The sequence below is a fragment of the Chironomus tepperi genome, unplaced genomic scaffold, assembly GCF_022539635.2.
Source record: "Chironomus tepperi strain 1889 unplaced genomic scaffold, CSIRO-AGI_Ctep_v1 contig_161, whole genome shotgun sequence".
NCBI lineage: Eukaryota > Metazoa > Arthropoda > Insecta > Diptera > Chironomidae > Chironomus > Chironomus tepperi.
The window spans coordinates 1,727,948-1,737,531 of record NW_027226283.1 but is presented as its reverse complement, the minus strand read 5'-3'; positions in this window follow the sequence as shown (position 1 = coordinate 1,737,531).

Below are 9,584 nucleotides of genomic sequence, written 5' to 3'. Positions count from 1 at the left end.
TATACAGTTTAGTTATTCTTAAATGTCTTATTTTCAGGTTAGGTTACCAAATTTGTTACACAGTGTCTCGGAATATTTGTATTCTAAGTAAATTTTGTCTTTCTATACACAGGACATTCGGAACTGCAGCTCCGATAATTTGAGATTGATGTTTTGACTACAATTATTGAGCACATAGTTTCAAAATGAAGAAACAAACTTTATCGAAGAAATAACAGACTGCGTCGATTAAGTGCATCGAGAGTAAAAGTTTAGTTTCTAAAAATTTCGATTTCGTCGATGTTTATGAGAAGTTCATATTAGAAAATATTAGTCAAGTGAATAAGACATTTTACCTGATTTTTATGGTCTGACAATCTCTTGATGATTGCAATTAAAGTCATGAATATGTCGCATATTTAAATAGAAAAACATATTCTAAAATCAGCTCAGTTTTGTGTTTATTGTAAAGCAGGAAAGTCAAGAGATAAGAAAATGTAAAGTCGACAATATGGTGATCTGGTACAAAATATTGATTGCGGTTGTGATAATAAATTTAGATTATTTTGTGGTATCATTACCAAATATAGTGATTGTCAACAACAAACCAATGAAATATAATAGAAAGGAAGATTTCGCTGAAATAATTACTGTTGTTGAGTCAGATAATCTTAAAAAGGATAAATACTTTTCGGAGAATCATCAAAAAGATACCCAACAGAAATCAAACTTATTTAAAACAAGTGGTTTTGTAACAAACAGTAATTTTAAAGGTGGACTAATAACAAAACACAATTTTACCTTGCATCTTCCAGTCAATAATAATCAAATTGTTACTTCCGATCGTTATGAAAATTCCAAATTTTCTAGTGATTTCTATAATTTGCAAAAGCAAGAAAGCTCCACAACGACTACAACGGAATCACCATTTATTTTACAACCCGAAATTGTATCTGCGATAATATACAGTAATGACTTGATTTCCAGTGCAAATTCTTTGAATAAAACATTAAATGGCAGTAATAAGCATAATTATCATAATAAATTTTCGCCCGTCGTTGAAAATAATCGTCCGTATAAAGAAAATTCTGTCATTATTGTACATTCAACACCAACTCCACCAATCGTTACTCCAATTTTCGTTGCATCAGCAACAAAAGTAACGAAACCTTCTAAAACGAAAAAGAAGAAAGACAATAGCTCAGCCACACTATCTACTGATGCAACCGATATTCATGAACATTTCATTAAGAATTTAGATTATTATAGAAAAATATTAAACTTAAATTGCTCAAATAATTCTAATGTTAAGAATCAAACGAAACAGCAATTGGTAATAACCGATAGTGAAAATGAAACTGTTGAAATAAAGCCAAAACCAACGAATAAAGAGGAAAAGGAAAAAGATAAAGATAAGGATAAAGACAAAGACAAAGATAAAGATAAAAAGAAGTGTAAGTGTAAAAAGAAGCATGGACATCATCATCATGATCATGACCATCATGACCACCGTAAGTATTGAGTTATTTAACCTACAAAATTTGTTTATCTTTTCTAAAATCTTAATTTCCGTAATATTTATCATGGTTTATTAAAGATGGTCATCATCATCATCATCATCACCATAAAGGATCAAAAGAATCACATGAGGAACATGAGGAGCATAAGCCTTCATATGAATATAAGCCCCAAACTCCTGTTTATGTAGAGCAAAAACCGCAGGAAGCACATAAAGTAATAACTGGAATACCAACAACATATAGTCATCTTCATCAACATCAACATCGAGTTCAGTCTTCATTATCTCATACGCCAAGCATTATATCTCCTGTAAATAGGGTAACTGCTCCTATAAACACAATTCCAACGATTCCAAATAAAATAGATTACTTTGAAGCGCCTGAAAAATTACCTCCTTTAGGTGATGATTATGAAGAGGTTGGAAATATGTTTGACACATTTTATCGGGCTATAGAAAATGCTTTTAGTGGTAATAAAGAAGATGATCAAGAATCAGTTGATTATGAAAGTAGAGAATATGAAAATGAAGAGAGCGGTTCCGATTACTCGGAAAATGAAAGTGAGGATGAAGATGAAAATTATAGTGAAGATTATAAAAAGAAGAGACGTAAAAAACGTGATTTGTCGGAGCGGAAAAATGTTTTAAAATCGAAAGCTTCACCCAGAAAATCATTAATAACAAAAATCACAATCACTAATGAATATGATGATTCGATACACAATCAAGAAAAATTCAATCAAACGTCATCAGCATTAAAATTGAAGGAGCAAAAGGAAAATAATAAACGCAATATCACAAATAATCGATCCGAAAGCAGCGAGGAATATAATGATATCATTGAAGACATTATGAGCTTTCGTGATGACTTTGATTCTTACTCTGATGAATATTATGAGGATTTATCACTTTCTAGTAAGCATACTAATAATGGCAGTAAAAAATTGAAAGGAAAGAAAAGTAAAATTAGCATTAAGAAGTATCAGGAAGATGAATCACCCACAAATTTCATCACAGACGGATTACAAAGCATCTTTTCATACGTTGGTAATATTTTTCCATCGTTTTCATACTTCGACTTTGGGATAAAGGATACAACACGAACGGCATCAAGAAGAAAGACGAGGCAAAGGAAAAAACGCAATAATTATGATGGTGAAACGTATTTAAAAGTAACAGAAACAATAGAGACAACGGAAAAGCCTGAGTCACAGTTTAAACGACCCAAGCGTGAAAACGAAAAATTACCGTGGTACTTTCCAACTTTTCTTTATACTCATAATGATGCAGGCTCCAATGAACAGCTGTCTAGTTCTACAAAAAAATGGTATTTGCCATGGGATGACTCGAATAATGAGAAGTATAATAATGTGGAAGTTGATGATATTACGGAAAGACATGCAATTGAAACAACTACTAAAGAAGAAATAGACGAAACAACCGCAAAAGCAATGCCTTATGATTTCTTTGGAATGATATCGCAATTGTTACCAACAAGAAAAAAGGAATCTAAAAGTATAATAAGTAAACGAATTCGTAAAAAGGGATACAATAACTATCAATTGTGGAGATTGTTTCCCATGAGCAAGGATGATGTCAAGTATCTCAATGAGTTTCGCATGTCAACAAATGGAAGGAAAATTCACTGGCTTAAAAATATAAACATTAAAGATTCAACGGATGTTGTTGTTCCGCCAAGCTATGTCAATTCCTTCAAAGACTTTTTGTCTGAAGGTGAGATTAAGAACATTGTCAAAATACGCAACATACAGCATGCAATAAAGTTTGAAAATCCACGTTTAAATAAACGAGATCAAATTGAATTGGAATTAATTAATGGTCATCCGGTTACATGGTATCGATATCATACTTTTCGAGACATACAAATGTATTACGATTATTTGAAAAGGAAATACCCTCTATTTATTGAATTGATTCAAATAGGATGGTCTTTTAATGGAAAGCCATTGACTGTAGTCAAAGTATCATATCCAAAACAAACATTATACGATACGAAAAAACCTGCAATTTTTATTCTTTCTGGTACTTCACCACACATATGGCTTCCTATAGCTTGCTCGACATACATTTTAAATAGCCTCGTAACAAATATTGCCAATGATGATAGCTTTGGACGAATGATAAGAAAGTTTGATTGGTATATTCTAAGCTTATTGAATCCTGATGGATATGACTATTCTATGACTGTTGATCGTTTATGGCAAAAAAGTAGATCTCGTCAGTTTTTATCAACCGATGAGACTTTCATATCATCAGCGTAAGTTTTCAATTGAATTACATTATTAATTAAGCATGTCTTATGGAACATAATTCATTTTACAGATTAAATTGGTTTAGAAGTTCAAATGGAAATCAAACGGAAAAAGTGTGCTATGGTGTTGACATGACAAAAAATTTTGATTCTAATTGGAAAGAGGATGAAAACGCTGAAAAAAATAAATGTTCAGATTTTTATAAGGGTTCTCATGCATCATCTGAACCTGAAATTAAATTGCTATCAAACTTTTTAATAAAACACAACAATAGCATAAAACTCTTTATGAACTTGGATGGTTATGGTCAGCAAATATTATTTCCATCATCTAAACTTAACAGGAGCTTCAGGGATGAATTAAATGATATGGCGAGGTCTGGTTTACGAAATGTAAAAATGCATCGAGATGGTGAAAAGAAATATGGAATCAGCACTAATTATTCTGGTATGTCATCAGGGACGGTAGAAAGCTTCGCAATGAACAAAGCAAAAATTAAATATACTTATCGAATTGAATCAATGGATAATACTCAGTATAGTATTTTTGTTCCTGCAACATCAATTGAACAAAATGCAAATGAGATTCTTGATATTATAAAGGGAATGGTAAAGCACTTAGAAAATGAATAAAAGCTCTTCCCTATTATTTAATTCAACATTTTCCAGCTAAACACTTTATTGCGTTGATTTAAAATATTAAAATTATTATTAAAAGGTTTAAAATTCACTTTAAAAGAAGGAGTCATGACAACATGTATAAACATTTTCAGAAGATAAATTACTGAGTTTTAGTGACATTTTATAGCAAGCAGAAAGCAAAGTAAGGAAGCATTTTATTTAATATTACGAGTCATTAAAAACTTTTATCATCTATATTTTAACAAACTCTGCGATGAAGCAACGAAACGGTTCACAAACATTTTGTTTCAAGTCATAGCATATTATTTAAAGCATACTTATGTATTGAGAGTTTTTCATCATCCATGTCTTTAGTATGCAAATGCACGCAAGTTTGTAAAACGTTTTAGAAGCAATTATATGCAAATCATTAACCTCGAGAGCATAAACAGGATGCTTTAGAATATTTTATGTAATTAAGCAAGAAAATCATCCTTCCGAGTATTTTTACTTTTTTGCTTTATTTTGCGACTCGATGAAGAAAAATCTCCGCATATGCTCGACTAGATTTTAACTTCAATCTACTATAAGTTCTACCGCAATTATGTCGATGACTTTTCTACTATTACGTGACTTCCATACATAATGACATCTAAGGAAGCATATTATGGTAAACTAAAAGATGTATTGAGGAATCATTTTAGTATCGAATTTAATTTGTGAAAACAATGTTGGTGGTGGCTATTTTTCGACATAATTATTTTGTTCTTATTTGTTACGTGAAACAAATTGGATAATTTAATATTCTCACATTGTTATTTAGACTGTGCGTATGTGATTTCTCACGTCATGCAATAAATCGTGAATTCTTTATTTCTCAGAAAATATTATTTTTTCATAATAAGGAAATTAAAGGTCTTGGATAAAATCAATATTGACTTTTAATTTTTATGATTTAGCGCTTCATTTGTTATGCCTACAGTTCAATTATCAGGGGCGTAGACACAAATTTTTTGAAGCGGACGATTTCGAATTTTTTTTGTAATGACCGCCAAATTTTAGGAAGATTTATGGATTTTTCCAATCTTTTAAAAAATCAATCTTCAGAAAATGTTTAAGCAAAGGAGATCCAAAAATTTCTAGAATGTCCAGACCTTTCAAAAAAGAAGCAGTTTAGTTGCATTTTGGTGAAAAATAAAATAATAATTTTTTTCTCTATTTATGCTCCAGTTTATTTATAGCTATAATTCTCTTTATTCTTCAGTGTGACGTGAATTTCCTTCGATTATTCCTTACAACGTAGGAGCTATCATTTTAAAATGATGCTAGAGAACTTCCTTAGGATGTTCATTTTTAACACATTTTTTTATGTTTCTTGTGGGAGCAAATAAGTTAACGTCATCTTGATTATAAAAGGATCTTTCAGAGCTTCAACTCGAAAAGAAAAAGTTTTTTATACAGTTGCGAGATGAATAAAATAAAAGAATAATGTGTAACTCAATAATACCAAATGTGATGTGTATTTAAGCAACCGAAAAATATAAATATTTCTGCTACATTAATAGACAATGAAAAAATGAAAAATGTGTTTTTCTTTTCCTAATAAAGCTCTAATATACATACGTACATACACATTATATACTCATGAGATTCTGAATTTCTTTAAACATTCAAGATTGCATCACGATATTAAATTTTCATGAAATTCAAATAGTATCATAAATTATATTGAGGTTATGAAAAAATTTTATTAGAATATATAACAGAATTTACTCATAAATTGAACACCTTTTCGGATAGGGATTCTTCTAATAAATATTTTCGATAAACTTTTCAAATTACATTTACCTTGAGCATAAAAAAATTCTAAAACCCACTAAACCGCAGGATGAATAATTAATTTAATAAATAACAGATTAAAGAAAAGTATTTTATAACTTTTATAGGTAGGTACAATGAATAATTGATATTTTGTTAACTGTTTGGAAAATTTAAATTCTCTGTTTATTAACTAACCATAGATCAAAATATTCCGGAACTCAAACAAGTGCTTGACCTTATAAAATCAACCTACCTACTTCAAATTGGCATAATTATTGTAATATTTGATGAAGCATTTTGGGTTTGGTTGTAAACGTGAAATCACAATTTCCCGTATGATTTTATATTGTCTATTGAGATGTAACAAAATGTAGCACGGGACAGAAAAAAAAATATCATTTGAATAATCCCTTTATATTCAATAAACAGACTGATATGGCAAAAATCTTTATTCTTTTATCTCATAGGACTCAACAAAGCATAAAATGAATCTTCTTTGATTTTTATTGCCCATGTAACGCAAAGTAACAACGTGGGATTGAGATATCCTTTTCTCAACTCGGAAATGAATAAATTGTTAGAGAAAATGAAAGAAACCTTGGAAAATTGAAATTTATGTACAGAAAAAAGGATCGAAATGAATATAAATCGGGGCAATAAAATTTTTTGTAATGCTGTATTTTTTTTTTTTTTTTTTTTGAATATCGTTAGATAAAATTGCCGTAGAAGAAGCACTGATTTATAAAATCTAAAAGCATTCATATTGAAACCATATACGTCAGGTTCAAATTACATTTAAATGCAAAATGTGAGTAGGGGATGTTGTATTTACAAATTTCAAAATTATGGTCAGTTTTCACATATTTTCATATATTTTATGGTGCGTTAAGATTATTTTGAACTTTAAATGCGTTTGGAGATTAGCACTAAGCTTTCAGAATTTTCTTTTGAGAATAAATAACACAAAATTCTACATTGTAAATCTAAAACAAGATTGATTTATTTTTAATGTATTTTTCATGACACTGTATTCACTGAATAGCAACAGATTGACACCCGACATCAAATAATTTGAAAGCAAATGATAATTTGTTTTTGGTTTTTTTTTCATGCTGCATAGTGATCAGCAAATATATTTAAATTTATGTGAGTTAAGCAAATTGACGCATAAACACCGTTTCATATGTATAATGTTTTATGAAAATAAATACAAAGACTATAATGGACAAAGACTATATTTACATTATTTATATTTTCAGGTCAAACCTCATAGTTGTTGTTTTTCTGATCAATTTACTTCCTGCAAGCTAATCCTAAAACATGCGTAAAGAATATTCTCTAAAAAATACTATTTTTTGCAATGCCTCACTAGCAGTTTCAGTTCATATACTATATTGTATGAGGTACAGTTGCTCTAAATGGAAGCTTCCTACATTCATTTAAATACTAAAAGCAATATCATGCTATGATCAGGAAAAGTTTTTTTTTTTGGAAAGAATTTAAGGATATTTTTGTCTCTTTAATAATATTCCATACTACATAGGAATCATAAGTTTCAATTAAAGTTTAAGGAATTTAAGGAGTCAAGTTTGAAAAGAGTTTACGAAGGTAATGTAGAAGATTAATCGGAAAAATACGTTTAAGAACCTCCAAACTATTAACGCGTGAAGAAATTGAACTTGAAAATTGCGAACACGGTCCAAAAATTAAGTACGTATTGAAGTTCCCTTCAAGTTAATAAATTATCGTTGATTTATTTCAAATGGAAACTGATTTGTTGATTCTTCTCTGTTAACAAATTTTCTACGTCTTCAAAAATTTTTCCCTTTAATTAAATTGTCATGAATGAATAATCAGCTAAAAGAGAAATAAATTTTATAAATGTGAAAAGGCGAAAAATTAACAAGAATTAAGATAAATATGTTGACCATTTTCATAGCTTTTTTGGGTAAATATATGACAAAAATGTTAATTCAGCAAAACAAAAGAGGAAAAAAAATTAAAATTTATCTTAAGAAAGATAAAATAAAAAATATTTTGCAAAAGAACTGAAGGCATAAATTTAAAAAATCGCCATAATATGCCAGTCTCTTAGTATCAGCAACTTTTGAGGAGAAATTTAATTTCCGGTGTTAATGGAATGATATGCTATGCGCAAAAATAGGAAATCATAGTGTTTTAGGTTAATTAAAAGTACCAAAATGAAGGGTTGAATCCCTCTGTCAAATCTTCCGTATCTAAAATTATCAGTTTAATTAATTCAGCATGTTCGTAGCTGTGAGTTGTTTTTAACGTTATCATTAAGTCTGAATCACAATAAATTACACGCGTTGGCATATTGTTAGTAGGGCATTTGAACGAACTGATAAAGCTTAAGAAGGATATTACTTTTTCGCCTTTATGTCGCAGTAATTGAATCATACAATGTAATTAATCAGATCTGAGTTGTCAAAATGTTTTGATTATTACAAAGAAAAACATACAAATCCATACGAATGAATCATTAAAGAGGATATTAATTTTTATTTTTTATATCCTTTTTTCCCATACGAACTGATTTTCTCGTAAAAATCATGAAAAGAAGAGTGCTTAAGTCAAATCAGTACGAGTTCCAAATATCAACTGAAAATACTGTATTGCTCCTTGATTGTTTTTCTTTTGATTGGAAAATGATTCAATGTTTTTGAGCTTTCCAATGAATGTTGCAAAACATCAAGGAAATATTCAAATGTCCATCGAAAGTTTTTATTGTTATCAAAGAAATGAAAAGTAAAAGGAAATGGTCATGCTTTTTATTAAGACTTTAGAATACTTAAGAAAAAGGGTACAAGTACTTTATGTCCAAATACTCGCAGAATTATTGATTATAGGTAGTATTGATCAAATATTACTCGGCTTTTTAAAGATAAACTTTTATGAAAGGAAGAAGAAAAAAAAATGAAAACAAATATCTTCATATTTATACATGTCTATGTTACCCCTATAAATCCTATAAATTTTGACATAACCATTGATGTGTAAAGATTATTATTTTTTGACTTTTTCTTTTCCATTTCTATCTGAATATAAACATTTCATATTTATGGATATTTCTTGTGAAGCTCATACAAATTGATGATTAAGTAAATGGAACGAAATATCAAAATTTGCTTACAAAATTTCTTTTTGAAGAAGATAATTTACGATAAAAATACACAACTTAGCACTTTGTGCACAAAAGACATCCCTAATGTCATTTGTTGTGTTATTTCTATTAAATTTTTATTATCATCATCATTTTATCATTGAAAATGCGTGATTCCATCGCAAAAACAAAAATAGAAGCTTGCTTTTGTGACACTATTCCTTAATCATAAAAAAACAGTTTATAAA